Source organism: Saccopteryx leptura, chromosome 3 (assembly GCF_036850995.1).
Source record: "Saccopteryx leptura isolate mSacLep1 chromosome 3, mSacLep1_pri_phased_curated, whole genome shotgun sequence".
Classification (NCBI taxonomy): Eukaryota; Metazoa; Chordata; class Mammalia; order Chiroptera; family Emballonuridae; genus Saccopteryx; species Saccopteryx leptura.
Genome location: NC_089505.1, coordinates 288561704 through 288577566, shown reverse-complemented (window position 1 = coordinate 288577566; position 15863 = coordinate 288561704). Strand labels below are relative to the sequence as shown.

The 15863-nt window shown below is 45.9% G+C and overlaps 1 protein-coding gene across 2 annotated transcripts in view; it reads left to right on the top strand.

Moving 5' to 3' along the window:
• The first annotated feature begins 325 nt into the window (after positions 1-325).
• Positions 326-15863, top strand: part of DPYSL5 (dihydropyrimidinase like 5) — a 93992-nt gene continuing 78454 nt past the window's right edge. Inside the window, exon 1 of one of the 2 annotated variants that reach the window (XM_066378699.1) lies at positions 326-440. The gene's annotated coding sequence lies outside the window, so the exon portion shown is untranslated. The remainder of the gene's footprint in view (positions 441-15863) is intronic. The other variant, XM_066378700.1, reaches the window with a different exon arrangement.

Here is a 15863-nt window from a genome sequence, read left to right as displayed (position 1 = left end):
TGGAAACCCAGAGGAACGCAGAGAAGGTCACGAGGGGAGTCAGCGGATTCCCGGGCCGCGCCCTCTGTTCTCTCTCGGACCCCGGCCCTGCAGCAGGGCCTGTCGGGAATTGTAGTCCCAAGGCGGTGGAGCGCCGCTCAGAGGATGCAGGGCGCCGCCAGTCCCCGCCTCCTCTTAACCTGCTAGAGGCGAGGTGGAGGACAGTGGGGAGGAGCCGTCGGATCTGTGATTGGCTGAAGCCGCCTCCAGCCACCACCCTCGTCCCCTCCCCCGCTCTCGGCTGGGGACTCCAGCGCCCAGCGCGCCAAGGCTGCTACGGAGCGAGGGCGCGTGCAGCCGCCGCCGCCGCTGCCCCGATCACCCGCAGCGCCGGCACCGCGGCGAGACCTCGGAGAGAGTGACGAACCCACGGAACCTCGCAGCCGCAGCATCCTGGAATAGTGGGTGATGGCGGGACGGGCAGTGGGTTTATTATCCCTGGCATGGGACGTCCATCTGTCGACGTCTGTTTCTCAGAGAGGCGCACAAAAAGGCGGGGATTGGTGCGCGCCTAGGGCCGGGCTGCGCGGAACGCGATGGGAGGAAGATTTGGGTTTATGGGCGGCTACCGAGGCTAACCGGGGGCCCGAACTCGGACCTCTTTGTAAGCTCCCCAGAACGCCGTGCGGCGCCTTGTTCACAGTAGGCGTTTAATGTGTGCTCGTTGGATTGCGTAGAGCTGGGCTAAGGAGGCGGCGTGGTTGAAAGGGTTTCACTCCTAGGATACAGTAGGCTCCCAACCTTGCTCCTCCAGGGGCAGTGAAAGGCTGGGAAGCTGGGCGGGGGCTTCTCCGGCTGCGGGCCCGCCCTGCCCGGGTCCCTAGCTCGGCGCTGTCCACAGCCCCCACCCTTCGTCCATCTTAACTCGGGCTGGGATTTGCGAGCCCGGCCCGGTCCACCCGGTCCGGCTAACGGAACGGACGCCCGAGGAGGACCGCCTGCCGTTTCCGAAGCACCTGCTCGAACCACAAAGGCTGCTGCCCGGCCCAAAGCGGGGCGCCTAGCTGGGTCCCTTCTCTTGAGCCCCAGCGCGGGAGCCCTGCCCGCAGCATCGAGCTTGGCGGGCGAGAGACCGCGACGCCCCAGGTCCGGGTCGGGGGCAGGCTTCCGAGCTGGAGAGGAGCTGGGGTGGGGAGGGTTTGGGGCGAGGCCACCGTCTGAGCAAAGATGGGGAGATGGGGAAGCTGGGTGGGAACAGGTGCCTGGGGCTGGGAGGAGGGGGAAGGGAGACGAGGGTTTGGGGAGGAAAGAGGTGGGGGCGGAGGGAGGGTCTAAGGAGGGAGGGAGCTTGTTGCAGGTGGCGCGAGGCGAGGCTGAGGCTGATGAAAAATAATAAGGCTGCGAGGGGCGATGCTGGAGGGTGGAGACCGCAGGTTTCAGGAGGGTAGACGCAAGGGAGGAGGAGGTTCGAGCGGCACGGAGGAAGGAGGTCTCCGGAGAAAGGGAGGGCAGGCTCTTGGGAGGCGGGCTCGGGCCTGAGGACCGTCCGCTCTAGGCGTGGGGCCTGGAGATCCAGGTGACCGGCTGGGCGTGGCTCTTGGACCCCGCGACCGACGCGGATCTGGGACCGGAGGGGTCTGCTCTCGAAAGGAGCTTTGTCTCCCGGCTTGTCACAAGCTCGTGGGGACCCAGGGTTTTGTGATAGTCCGCAGCGCCGCAGGCACACCCTTTTCTTGGTGGAGCTTAAATGCTTGGTCCAGTGGCAGATGCTGCCAGGGAGGCGGATGGAGGCCGTCTCCCGCCGGAGAGGCCAGGAGAACAATAGCCGGCGCTGGTCTCCGCCCGACGACGAACTGCGGCCTCCCGGAACTCGTGTGCAGTTTTCTGGTGCAGAAAATGCTCCCGAAGCAATCTCAGGGCACGTGCTCACGTTGGGGTTTGTGTTGGTGAACCCAGCCCCGGCGTTAATGCCGTGTGGGAGTCAAGCGGCCCCCCAGACTGTGGGGCGGTGGGCAGACAGCCGCCGCTCCCGGCTTTTAGTGCCTTCTGGTTGCGGCGCTGCCGCCTGCCCCACGCTGCTTACCAGCGGCCGAGATGTGGCCTGGCGACTCGGTGGTGACCTGGAGGTCGTCTCGGTGCAAAGCGAGCTCTCTGAGCCTTTGGCTTTGTCTGTGGAGGCAGCCACGTCGAATGGCTGCTGTGTATTTATAGAGGAAGTAATCGAGGCTGGTGGGGATCGTGCTAAAATCTGGAGAAGCTGTTATGGAGATTACCCGCCAAGGGTTGGGCTCCTGGTCTTAGAGCCTGCACCCAGGGGACCAGTGTTCCTCTTTGCCAGAGACCACACCCAAGCCAGTACCTCCATCCTTTGCAGATTTCGCCTGTATTGTCTGCTGACCTAAGACAGGGACCGCTCTGTGATAGGAGGTGGCTGCTTGCCCATGGGAAAGCAGATGAACAGCAGTGGAAACACAAAACAAGGATTCAACAGAGCTTTCCATGCCCTCATAGTCTTGCTCCCTGTCTATAAGCTCCTTTCGTGTCAAGCTGCAGCATCTTGACGTGTGAAATGACAGCCAAAAGCCAGAATTCTGTTTTTATAGGTTTTCTTTGATCATCGTTTAGCTGATATTAAAGGTGACTCTTTAGCATAAAGTTTTTAATTATAAATTGTCATTCATTAAAATAGAAGGAGCAAAGCAAAAGCATTTTTATTCCAGAGTGGAGGAAGCTTGGTTAAATGACAGCAACATAGGACTAATTGATGTGACTTATGTTTACCATTAAGTTATCTGATGAGTCTTTTGGCTCTCTTAACCTAGCTTTGAAACCTCAGAATTTTCTTTCTTAACCAGGTTGATGCATAAGGAGAGGGGCTGTGATGTGACTGTTGGCTCTTGCTTGTAATGTATGGTAGTTGGCAATGTGAAGGTCTGGGTCGTACCGAGTGGCCATAGGACAGCAGCAGTAGGCTATATCTTGCTAGTTTAAAAGGATGATGCTTTGAGGAAGTGGCTCTTAGAATTTACAAAACTAGTCTGAAGGACTATCTGGAATATTGCTCATTGTATGTTTTTAACTAAATAAATCAATCTACCTATCTCCAGAGTAAGTGAAAACCAGGTATCCCAATATTAGAAAACCAGAAATCTGACGCTGAAGGTTTTTCTTGTAGAAAAGAGCAAAGGAGAAATGTTTTTATGTCATTGCCCAAGGAGAAAAGTTTTTTGGGGGGTGTTTTCTTGTTTTATTCTTTTTGAAATAATTTTATGGATTTATTTAGGTGTATAATCCTATTAAGGCACTGTGTGTACATCCCACTCAATCTTTTCCTCATGATGGGAAGTTCATAGATGAGGATGACCAGCCCATTCCTACAGGGTAGATGAGAGAAAGCAGCATTCCCCTCCCACCTCCTGTGACAATGCTTGGGAGACCTGGCCCAGAGGGGAGAGGCAGGTGGCCTTAGACAGGACTTCATGTGCCCAGAATTCTGGGGTGCCATTCCTAATTCCCTTCTCCAAGAGCCTGGAGACATTGGTTAGATATACAGAAGATATTCAGGGGACATGAAAGCCAAGCTGTTTCAGCATAGCCTCTCCAGGATACAGGTGTAACCAGGGTAGTTTCAATATTCTCAATGCACTGCATGTTTTCACCTCTAGAAACAGTTACCCAGCAAGGCAAGTTTACACATTGGCCAGGATTAAGTTAGGGGACTTGATGTAAGCTTCCTGTGTGGTACCCACCCCCCACTTCTCTCAGTCCTCCTTCTGCCTTGGGCATCTGAGAATTTCCCCCTCCTTGATAATAGCTCCTCCAACCCAGGATTCAGTGTGATCCTGCATTAGCTTTGGGAGGCCAAAGACCATCACAGCTGTGGACAAATCCCTAGGGTAAATTAGGATTTACTGCAGATTGAGAGCCAGAGAAGTAGGTATTGTTAGAAAAGAGTGTCTAAGATCAAGTTTATCTTTCTGGGGTAGAACTGGATCCTGTGCATACATTTTTGTATTCTGAGCTGTAAGAAAATATTTCAGAATAGTCTTCTAAGGCTTACTTCACAGGATCCCATAGGAGAACAATAATACAGAAAATCTTTGTCAATATGAAAACCTGTATGAAGAAGTTGGTATCAATGAAATCAAATGAGAATAACAAATAAGAAGGTGTTTGATTTTGATTTTATTGCACTGCTAGCAAATAAATGAGAAATCATCTCAAGATTGCTTTGCCTTAAATTTTTTATGTGAAGATGAAAGGTTCAAATATGATGGTATGAATCTTTAATGAACTTTAATGTTTATGTATAAAAGCCAGACACATTATATACTTTAACAAAAGAAATTCATGGTGGATTATTATTTATGATTTGTTCTATTTCAATTTTTAAAACTCATTCAAAGTAAGTTAACTTAACCATAGTATTCCCTGAGCCCCTCGTGCCCTCCCATCAAACACAGCTGAGTGTGGTGCTTGTTCCTGGGCCTCCTTCCCCCTGAGCCCGCTCCTCACATCCAGGTTCAGAAGCAGTGTGCGCAGGACAGAGAAAGGGTCTGAGCTGGAAAGCCTGGGATCAGATGCCTACTCTGACACTTTCAGTCTGTTTATTCTTAGGCGAGTTACTTCTCTCTCAGAGACTCGGTTTCCTTTTCTGTACAATGGGGATTATATGAGTTAATATATGTATTGCACTGAGGGCAGCATCTGGTACTTAGTAAGTGCTCAGTTAATTTTAGTTATCACCATCAGCACTATCATCACACTCTTTCCCCAGGATGTATGCTCACAAAAACAACATTTGGATTCCCCATTTAATCTTTCATCCCAAGGGACCAGGCAGGCCGCCCGTGTGTATCATTTGTGGGAACAGAGGGAATGATTAGGACCCCTTTCCAAAGCTCCTACTTTTGCAAATACAGTGTGTCCGTAAAGTCATGGTGCACTTTTGACCCGTCACAGGAAAGCAACAAAAGACAGTAGAAATGTGAAATCTGCACCAAATAAAAGGAAAACCCTCCCAGTTTCATACCTATTCAGTGCAGTTCAATGTGGGCTTACGCACAGATTTTTTTAGGGCTCCTTAGGTAGTAGCTATCCCGTATAGCCTCTACAGACTCGTCACTGACTGATGGCCTACCAGAACGGGGTTTCTCCACCAAACTGCCGGTTTCCTTCAACTGCTTATCCCACCAAGTAATGTTATTCCTATGTGGTGGCGCTTCATTATAAATGCGCCGATATTCATGTTGCACTTTGGTGACGGATTCGAATTTAGCGAGCCACAGAACACACTGAACTTTCCTCTGTACCGTCCACATCTCGCCTGGCATAACCATGGCTGCTCCGCTGTATACACGGTGTTACATCATCATCTGCACATGCGCACATGCTGCCACATCATCCTACAGAAACTGGGAGGGTTTTCCTTATATTTGGTGCAGATTTCACATTTCTTTCGTCTTTTGTTGCTTTCTTGTGACCGGTCAAAAGTGCACATGACTTTATGGACGCACTGTAGTAGAAATGGCTCTCTGCTGAGTCTGAGCCTCTTAAAGCACAGCTGTTTACAGCAGCTGAGAACTTGCAGAGTTAAGAATGTTCCAGCAGTGCTCTGATCCTAGCTTTGCTGAATTATCCCCATGCTTCGAATTGGCCTGGTGTCTCACCCTGCTCCTGCATCACCTAAATGGACAGGCACCTGTGGCTGGTGAGGTGCTATTTGTTCTGAGGCTGTTCTGTTCTTGGTGTGGGAAAAAATGATTATATTTGGTTGATGGCAAATATTTGGGAATAAAAACATCTCAAGTTTTCCAGCTGAGAAGTAAACTTGTGACCACAGAATTACTTATTTAACAAATACCTTAGAAGTACTCTGTGTGTGCTAGGTGTTGTTCTAGTTCCTATGAGTCAAGTATAGATATTATCCCCGTTTTACAGATGAAGCAGAAAACACCCAGCTAGAGAAGTGGCAGAGCCAAGCTTCAAACCCAGAAGTCTGCTCAGAGTCTGTGTAAGTTAGGGTTCTCTAGAGAAGCCGCCAATAAGGGTCAGCTTGTGTGATTATGGGGCTGCCAAGTACAATCTGTGTAGGGCAGGCAGGCAGGTTGTAGATACTCAGGCAGGAGGTGATGCTGAGGTCTTTTTTTTTTTTTTTTTAAGATTTTATTTATTGATTTTAGAGAGAGAGAAGGAGGGAAAGAGCAGGAAGCATCAACTCATAGTTGCTTCTTATATGTGCCTTGACCAGACCAGCCTGGGGTTTCGAACCGGCAACCTCTGCATTATGCACTGAGCAACCGCAGGTCAGGCAGCCCATATCTTGGAACATGTTTATACCACTTAGTTGTCTGGTGTCATTTTTTTTTACAGAGACAGAGAGAGAGAGTCAGAGAGAGGGATAGATAGGAAGAGACAGACAGGAACGGAGAGAGATGAGAAGCATCAATCATCAGTTTTTCGTTGCGACACCTTAGTTGTTCATTGACTGCTTTCTCATATGTGCCTTGACCGTGGGCCTTCAGCAGACCGAGTAACTCCTTGCTGGAGCCAGCGACCTTGAGTCCAAGCTGGTGAGCTTTTTTGCTTGAGCCAGATGAGCCTGCACTCATGCTGGCGACCTCGGGGTCTCGAACCTGGGTCCTTCCACATCCTAGTCCGACGCTCTATCCACTGTGCCACCGCCTGGTCAGGCGATGCTGAGGTCTTATAAGAGAATTTTTTCTTCTACAGGGAAACCTCAGTTTTTCTCTTATGGCCTTCCAGCTCATTGTATGAGGCCCATCCATATTATCAAGGAAAATCTCCTTTACTTAAAGTCAACTGATTGTAGATGTTAACCACATTTATAAAATATATTCACAGCAAGTTAGAGATGAGTGTTTGAATAGCTGGCTACTAGAGCTTAGTGAAGTTGATGCAGGAAAGGGTCCGTGCTGTTCAACACTACCTCAGGTGAAGAACCATACATGTTGGGTATAAGATTTACAATAAACTAAAGATAATGGTGCTCCTCACCTAATTTCAAATAAAATTTGAACCTCTTTTTTTTTCTTATTCATGAAGCTTCTAGTACAAAATATTGCTTCAAGTAAGTGTTCAATAGGTAATAATGAAAGAATGAGCAACTGAATGATTTAGATGATATTTTACAAGGTTTTCCAGCCATTGAGATCTCTGGCTCCCCACTTAGGTTTAAAATTATTTTGCCTAAAGTGATGTACAGATTTTATGAATGACTGATTTACTTGAAAAATGGAGACTATCTGCATTTTGAATTGAGCATTGTGTTACTCCTCACGCCCCCACATCTGTCCATTTTCATTGGCTCAGCAATGTTTTTTGGGTCTGTCACTGCCTCGACTCCTTGTGAATGTGTCTCCCACACTTTAGCAGTGCCTAGCACTCAGTCACACCATCTTTGTGTCACTTCAGTGTCTACTTACAGACAGTCCCTTTGTTGATCTCAGTCTGCCATGGGTTCGCTCTCATTTCTCAGGCCTTGGGTCTTTATTCATCCTGCTTTTGTCTGGTCCTGTCCCGCCCTTTGTCCTTCTGCAGAGCATGATCCACTATTCATGGAGCAGTCGTTCCTTTCCTATTTTTACCACTTCAACCACTTGTGTTGCTGTGGATTGATGTGTTCACTTTGTTATAAAAATTCAAACATAGCCCCTAGTTTTTTCATTTAATATCCTTTTGCTCCTGGTTCCAACACATAAAACTCAGCTTTAATGCAGTCACTTGGATTGTTCTAAATTTGCCATATTACCAATCTGTAGGCAATAGACATACATAAAATGGTGATGGGGGGGGGATGGGTGAGAGTGTGTTTTTAAAATAGTTAGAAAAAACTTTTTAGTGGTGTATAACACATACAGAGAAGTGTACAAAATATATAAATGTATAACGTAATAAATTTTTGAAAACACATCTATATGATCAGTACCAATCAAGAAACAGATTACCGTACTGAGAAACAGTACTCAGAGTCCCCTTAATTTCCCTCCCAGCCATTTCTCTTCTCCACAGTCACTAACCACTATCCTGACTTCTTACAGCATAGATCTGCTTTGCCCATTTTTGGACGTTTTATAATCATAGAATCTTTCAGAAGTGGCTCTTTTTTTTCTCTCTCACAGAATTACATTTGTTGCATTTAATTTGCTCATTTTCATTGCTATATAGCGTTTCATAATGTAAATGTACCACAATTTATTTATCCACTATGTTGTTAATGGATATTTGGGTAGTTTCCAGTTTCGGGTTATCGTAAACAGTGCTATTGTGAACATTCTGATACGTGTCTTTTGGTGAACATGTGTGTGCAACTGTTGGGTATTAGTTAGAAATGGAATTGCTCAGTAAATAGTAATATTAATGTTGAAATTTTTTAAAGAAAAGACACTGCAGTGTGCGATGCTGTGATTAAACTATTTTTAGAAACCCTAAAGGCTAGTAAAGTGTGTGGCTTTACATCAGAGGTTGGTTACCCACTCTTACTCTTAAGCAAAAATATAGAACTTTAAGCTACAGCAATTTCCTTACTCCTGTTTCTTAAGGAAGAGAGGAGAATCTGATTACAGTTGCAACGTGGGACTAAAGATCATTCCAGAGATGCTCTGTCAACCATGAACAGGATTAACAAGTGGTTTCTATTCTGCTAACTCTTTTGTATTTCTTATATTGGGTCAAATAGCAATATTGAATTTTATTATTTCTGTGGCCTAAAAAAGTCCTCAAACATATCAGCTTGGAATAACAAAGTTCTTATTTCATTTTTTTAAATTTATTGATTTTAGAGAGGAAGAGAAAGAGAGAGAAACATTGATTTGTGGTTCCACTTATTTATGTGTTCACTGTGGATTCTTTTATGTGCCCTGACCTGCAACCTTGGCGTATGGGGACAGTGCTCTAACCAACTGAGCTACCCGGCCAGAATAAGCTCATACTTCTTAGTTGGTAATATGAATTATAGCATATATCCCATTTTTTATTCTGTTTATTTCATTGATTTTAGAGAGAAAGAAAGGGAGAGAGAGAGACAGGAATATCTGTTCCTGTGTGTGCCCTGACTAGGTATCTACCTCTGCGCTTCAGGGTGGTCCTAGTCTAGCCAACCGAGCTACCTGGCCAGGGCTAGCATATGTCCCATTATTTTGTGGCTTTCTAAAAATGGACATGATTTTTGCAACTGGATTAAAATGGGAAAGAGTTCTGCAGCTACTGAAAAACAATACAGATGGCACAAAGATATTCACAGTCGACTTCAGACTGGATAAGAGGCAAATCCATCTCCTCTCCATGGCTGGGCTTCACTGTTGGCCCAGGAGAGGTGGCGATGATACACATGGCCAGTGTGGGTCAAGGGCAGCCAGTTAGGTACTGTATTTTTTGCTCCATACGATACACTTTTTCTCCCCAAAAGTGGAGGGGGGAAATGCCCGTGCATCTTATGGAGTGAATGTTCATTTTTTTTTAATTTATTCATTTTAGAGAGGAGAGGGAGAGAGAGAGAGAGAGACAGAGAGAGGAGAGACAGAGAGAGAGAAGGGGGGAGGAGCTGGAACCATCAACTCCCATATGTGCCTTGACCAGGCAAGCCCAGGGTTTCAAACCAGCGACCTCAGCATTTCCAGGTCGACGCTTTATCCACTGCGCCACCACAGGTCAGGCTGAGCGAATGTTCATTTTTTTTAGCTGCTATGGGGCGTTGCACTGGTAAACATATGTAGAATGAGCGCCAGAGGGAGTGTAATCATACCCACCACAGCTGCGTGCGGAACCCCGGCATCTGCTGAGTGATCTCCTGGTTCTGGTTTCCACAGTTGCATGCAGCGCATAAGGGAAGGTGAGCAACGTTGTGTGGGCGCATTCATCTGGCATCATCTAGGGCAGACGTGAGAGGCGTGCTGCAGAGGTGGAGGGCTGTGCTGCAGCTGCTGGAGCTCTGTGTGAATTGCTGATGTCACTTGCTGCCCTATTAGTGCTTGACCAGTTTAGAGCATATGTTAGCAAAACCACTAAAAAAAACTTTCAAAGAGTGAAGACTCATCTAGCTGTAATTCCTGGGGGTCTTACCAGCCAGTTGCAACCTCTCGATGTTTCCATCAACAAACCATTTAAAGTCTTTATGCGAGAAGAGTGGAACAAATGGATGGCTGCTGGTAATCATGATCTGACACCAACTGGACAAATGAAGAGACCCTCTATCACCCAAGTTTGTGAATGAGGAAAACATCATGGCAGTCAGTGAGGAATGAAACCATGGTACGGTCATTCAAAACATGTGTTATTAGCAATGCCTTAGATGGCACTGAAGATGGTATCATATATGAAAATAGCAGAGAAAGTGATACTAGTGATTGTGAGCAACTGAGCTTCTTAAATTCTGACACTAGCGATGATGAGTTCCTGGGGTTCCCAGACAACTCAAAGAGTATTTGAACATTAAAGTCTCTTCTCATTTGTTAATAACAGTACTAATGGTTGTTAATACTGCTGTTGAGTTTACATTGTTGACACATAGTTGTATATTTTATTAAATATTTTAACACACTATTTGGTTCAGAATATTTTTTCTTATTTTCCTCCTTAAAACCCTAGGTGTGTCTTATGGTCAGGTGCATCTTATGGAGCGAAAAATATGGTATAATTATAGGATGATGGTAATGAAATTTGTGTCACCAGGAGAACATGACAAGGCAGTCATGAATTCCTGACTTAGCTGATTTTTCCTTATGTGACCCATTCACAGCCCATGTTGTTCCTGAGAAAGATATTTTTCCTGTCACATGTCCTTCCATGATTGATATTGGTCTTCAAACAAGCAGGCAAGATCAAGTTTATCATTGCTTTAAAACCTAAATTTATTGCTTGAACTTTGAGTTCCTTGAGCATTTAAATAGTTCATATCTTTTATAATATAGGACTTAATGTATAATATATTATAATATTTAACCAATTATAAAACCACCTAGGGACCATTTTGCTAATACAGCTTGAGTGATTTTTTGCTTTTTCCATCAAACCCATGTTCCTATGTTCAGATGATTTTTACAGATCCACTTCCAGAAACGGCTCCAGGTTTTTGGCATCCAACCTCCATTTACACTGGTTCAGTTCAGCTCTGGCCAGGAGCAGTGGGGACAGTCTTGACACTGCTGCCCGTACCTGTGCCCCAGCACCCCCCTTGGGGACCTGGTTCTTGATTTGTGGACTAGGCTGGAGTTCCCATTCTTTCCGTTTACTGCTTCTTGAAGCTGGCCCTGTGGTCTGAAGCACCCTATGCAAGTTTGGAATGTCTTTGAAGCCTTATTAACAGCTTTATTGAGATATAATTTACATGCTATAGAGTCACCCATGTAAAGTGTTCGATTCCATGGTTTTTAGTATATTCATGCAGTTGTGGAACCATTGCCATAACTTTAATTTTAGCACATTTTCTCACCCTCAAAAGAAACCCATTACCCTTTGACAGTCACTCCTCATTTCTTCTCCACCCTCCCACCTACCCTCCAGCTCCTGGTGACAACTAATCTACTTTCTCTGTAGATCTGCATGTTCTGGACATTCATACAAAGGGAATCATATGTGGCCTTTTGTGATTGTTGAAGCCTCATTTTTTTAAATGAATTTTTTTTCTATTTATTTATTATTTTTTTTTATTTTTTTTTTTTTTACAGAGACAGAGAGTGAGTTAGAGAGAGGGATAGACAAGGACAGACAGACAGGAACGGAGAGAGATGAGAAGCATCAATCATTAGTTTTTCATTGCGCGTTGCAACACCTTAGTTGTTCATTGATTGCTTTCTCATACGTGCCTTGACTGTGAGCCTTCAGCAAACCGAGTAACCCCTTGCTGGAGCCAGCAACCTTGGGTTCAAGCTGGTGGGCTTTTGCTCAAACCAGATGAGCCCGCGCTCAAGCTGGCGACCTCAGGGTCTCGAACCTGGGTCCTTTGCATCCCAGTCCAACGCTCTATCCACTGCTCCACCGCCTGGTCAGACGAAGCCTCATTTTTTAATATTAAAAAACTAACGCAGTGTCTGCACTCTGATTCACAATTTACCCTTTTGTTTTGATACAGAGTTATAAAGAATTTAGGGAATTATATGTAGTTAAAATGTTTAACTCGCCTGACCTGTGGTGGTGCAGTGGATAAAGCGTCGACCTGGAATGCTGAGGTCGCCAGTTCAAAACCCTGGGCTTGCCTGGTCAAGGCACATATGGGAGTTGAAGCTTCCTGCTCCTCTCCTCCTTCTCTCTCTCTCTCTCTCTCTTTCTCTCTCCTCTAAAATGAATAAATAAATAAAAATAATTAGAAAAAAAAATGTTTAACTCCACCAAAATGCTGCAGGAAGAGGGACCCTGTCTGCGCTCCAGGGCTCATGGTATGTCACACTCTTTGGGCCCCAGTCTGAAAGGGCAGATCTAGACAATTCTGACAGCTTTTAGATGTCTTTATCCAGAGCAGGTAAAAATCCAAAAGTAAGATTATTTGAGTAGATGATTAAAGAGGAAGGTAATTAACATTCTCGGAGCATCTATCGCTAGCCAGGCACCCTGCTAAGTACAGTGAGAAGAAGGTAAAGGGAGGCACCAGCCTTGAAGACTAACTGTCAGTGAGGTGGCAGGGTGGGGCTGCGGGGTGAGAGCCTAATCCTGGCCTTTGGGTACATCAAAGGCCTTTCCTGACAAGGTGTTCATCAGGATTGGGGAAGAGGGCATTCAGGCAGCGAGGTGGATATAAAACTGCAGGGTGGACCAAGGATGAGGTTGACAGATGCCAGACTGGAAAGGCTTGGGCAGCAGGGGGAGAGGGACAGACTGAAGGTGGGTAGGGACAACTGAGCATTTGCCCCCCCCCCCCCATGCTACCATCTCTCCCTGGCTCTTCCCCTTTGGAGGAGTGGGTTTGTGCTCAGGGGATTAACAAGGATGGGGCCCGAGAAGGTGGAAAATGAAGAGACCTTGTCTCTATCTGTGGGAATTTACACACTCACTAATTCCCCCAGGGCCTCAGCAATTTTTTCTTTCCTGGTAAAAATTGGTGACAATACAGTAAAATGATGTTTCAAAATATACTGCTTACAAAAATTGGGGGATATTTCAAAATGAACATGAAGCTATAAAATATCCCCTTGTTTTTGTGAGCAGTATTTGTGTAGCTTAGTGTATGTGTGTGCTTAAGAAAACCCTGTGCAGGCCTGACCTGTGGTGGCGCAGTGGATAAAGCGTCGACCCGGAAATGCTGAGGTCGCCGGTTCAAAACCCTGGGCTTGCCTGGTCAAGGCACATATGGGAGTTGATGCTTCCTGCTCCTCCCCCCTGTCTCTCTCTCCTTTCTCTCTCTCTCTCTCTCCTCTCTAAAATGAATAAATTAAAAAAAAAAAAAGAAAAAAGAAAACCCTGTGCATAAATGCAGTATGCCTTTTTTTTTTTTTATTTTTCTGAAGCTGGAAACGGGGAGAGACAGTCAGACAGACTCCCGCATGCGCTCGACCGGGATCCACCCGGCACGCCCACCAGGGGCGACGCTCTGCCCACCAGGGGGCGATGCTCTGCCCCTGGGGGGGGGGGGGTCGCTCTGCCGTGACCAGAGCCACTCTAGCGCCTGGGGCAGAAGCCAAGGAGCCATCCCCAGCGCCCGGGCCATCTCTGCTCCAGTGGAGCCTTGGCTGCGGGAGGGGAAGAGAGAGACAGAGAGGAAGGGGGAGGGTGGAGCAGCAAATGGGCGCTTCTCTTATGTGCCCTGGCCGGGAATCGAACCCGGGTCCCCCGCGCGCCAGGCCGATGCTCTACCGCTGAGCCAACCGGCCAGGGCCGCCTTTTCTTTTTTTAAAGCTTGTATTCAGATAACGATTCTCATTCCTCCTTTCTTTGAGAACCTTTGCTTCTGTCCTTCATGCTTCAAATTGCCAGTGAATAGCACAGAAAATTCAGTCTTTTCTCTTAATTGCAGAATCCTCTATTCTCAACTAAGATGTGTAGATAGGTTTTTGTTTTAGTTTTTAAGTTTATGGTGAACTTGGAGTAATCAGAGCATATTTTATTGTATAAAAATGTATCATAATGGGTACGGCCCATGAGAAAGATTTTATAAGTATAGAGATGGTCAAGAACCTGGAATGCATAGCTCAGGGCTTTTCTCTTTGTGTTTTTCAACTCCTAAGGAGTAGTCAACTAATTGAACATTCACAGGGCCCTGTGCCCAACCCAGAATGAACACAGCTGTTCACAAAATCCTCCCCCTCTGGCAGGCATGGCCTGGAATGCTAGCAGAGGGAGAGACTTGAGATTCTGAAGGCAGGGATTCTGCGGTACTTGTTTGAAACCCCCCATCCAGGACAGTGAGGGGCACCCAGGGGGAGGACACATGGGTTGACTGGACAGAAGATAAATGCCCTGTGACCATAAAGTGAGAGTACAGTCCAGAGGAGCAAAACCTGGGTGCAGATCTTGCCTTTCATAATACAAAAACATCTCTGTAATCCTGATACGTTACCTAACCACTCTGATCCTCATTGTCCTCGTCCATCGCAGGGTTGCTTTGTAAGGGTTAGAAATAGGAACGTGCCTGACCAGGCGGTGGCGCAGTGGATAGAGTGTTGGACTGGGATGCAGAAGACCCAGGTTCGAGACCACGAGGTCGCCAGCTTGAGCGCGGGCTCATCTGGTTTGAGCAAAAAGCCCACCAGCTTGAGCCCAAGGTCGCTGGCTCAAGCAAGGGGTTGTTCTATCTGCTGGGGGCCCGCGGTCAAGGCACATATGAGAAAGCAAACAATGAGCAACTAAGGTGTCTCAATGAAAAACTGATGATTGATGCTTCTCATCTCTCTCTGTTCCTGTCTGCCCCTGTCTATCCCTTTCTCTGACTCTCTCTCTGTCCCTGTAAAAAAAAGAAAAAAAGAAATAGGAACGTGCATGGCACGTGATAAGGGCTCAGTAAGTTTGGCCTTTAAGGATGGGTAGGTACTTTTTGCCTTGGTGTTTGTTGCTTCCCCTGCCTTTGCTTTTATATTCACTGTGAAAAATTTAAACAATGTTAAATGTGTAAAAAAGAAAGTAAAAGTCACCTGAAATCCCACTACCCTAAGATAGCCACCATTTGTATATTTGTATTTTGGTGACCTTAGATGCATCTAATTATGCACACACACATGTGCACACACACACAACGCGCAACTCTGTGCTGTTTTTTAATTGTTGTCATTTTTCCTTTCTTTTTAAAAAATTGGACGTTTTCCCCTTTCTCTCATTTCCTTTCCACTCTTCCAACTATATACCACCTTCTCACCCCCAGGTTAACCATGTAAACAGGGTGTTTTCACCCACATTTAATTTCATGTGCATTATTGTGTATGAACACACATCCACAGATGCCTTTTTGTCCTTGTTCATTTGACCAGAATGGGATCCTTGTATGTCTGTGTATAGATGTCATGAATATATGTATTGGATTTCTATTTTGGTAAAATCTATCATCTCTAAAGTTATTTTTTTATTGTACCTTGGAAGAAACTTTAAGCCAGTTGGTATAGATCTTTTAAAAAATTGTATAATATTCTATGGCATGTGATATCATGACATAATAAAAAATATATATTTAGTCTACATTCCCAGTTCTTGGCAGAGCTCCTAAAATACTTGTAATCTCCTGAGTGATTGGGAAGAGAGGAGTGTCTTTTCTTATTCATAATAAGTTTTTTTGTTTTTTTTTTCATAATAAGTTTTTTTTTTAACCATATCTGAATTTATGCTAATAAGGTAATTCTTGGAGGATGGGAGCTAGTTACCAAAGGAACCAACTTGGTGATTAGAGGGTTGGAACTTTCAGCTCCACTCCCCACGTCCAACCCCACCTCTGGGGAGGGGCAAGGGGC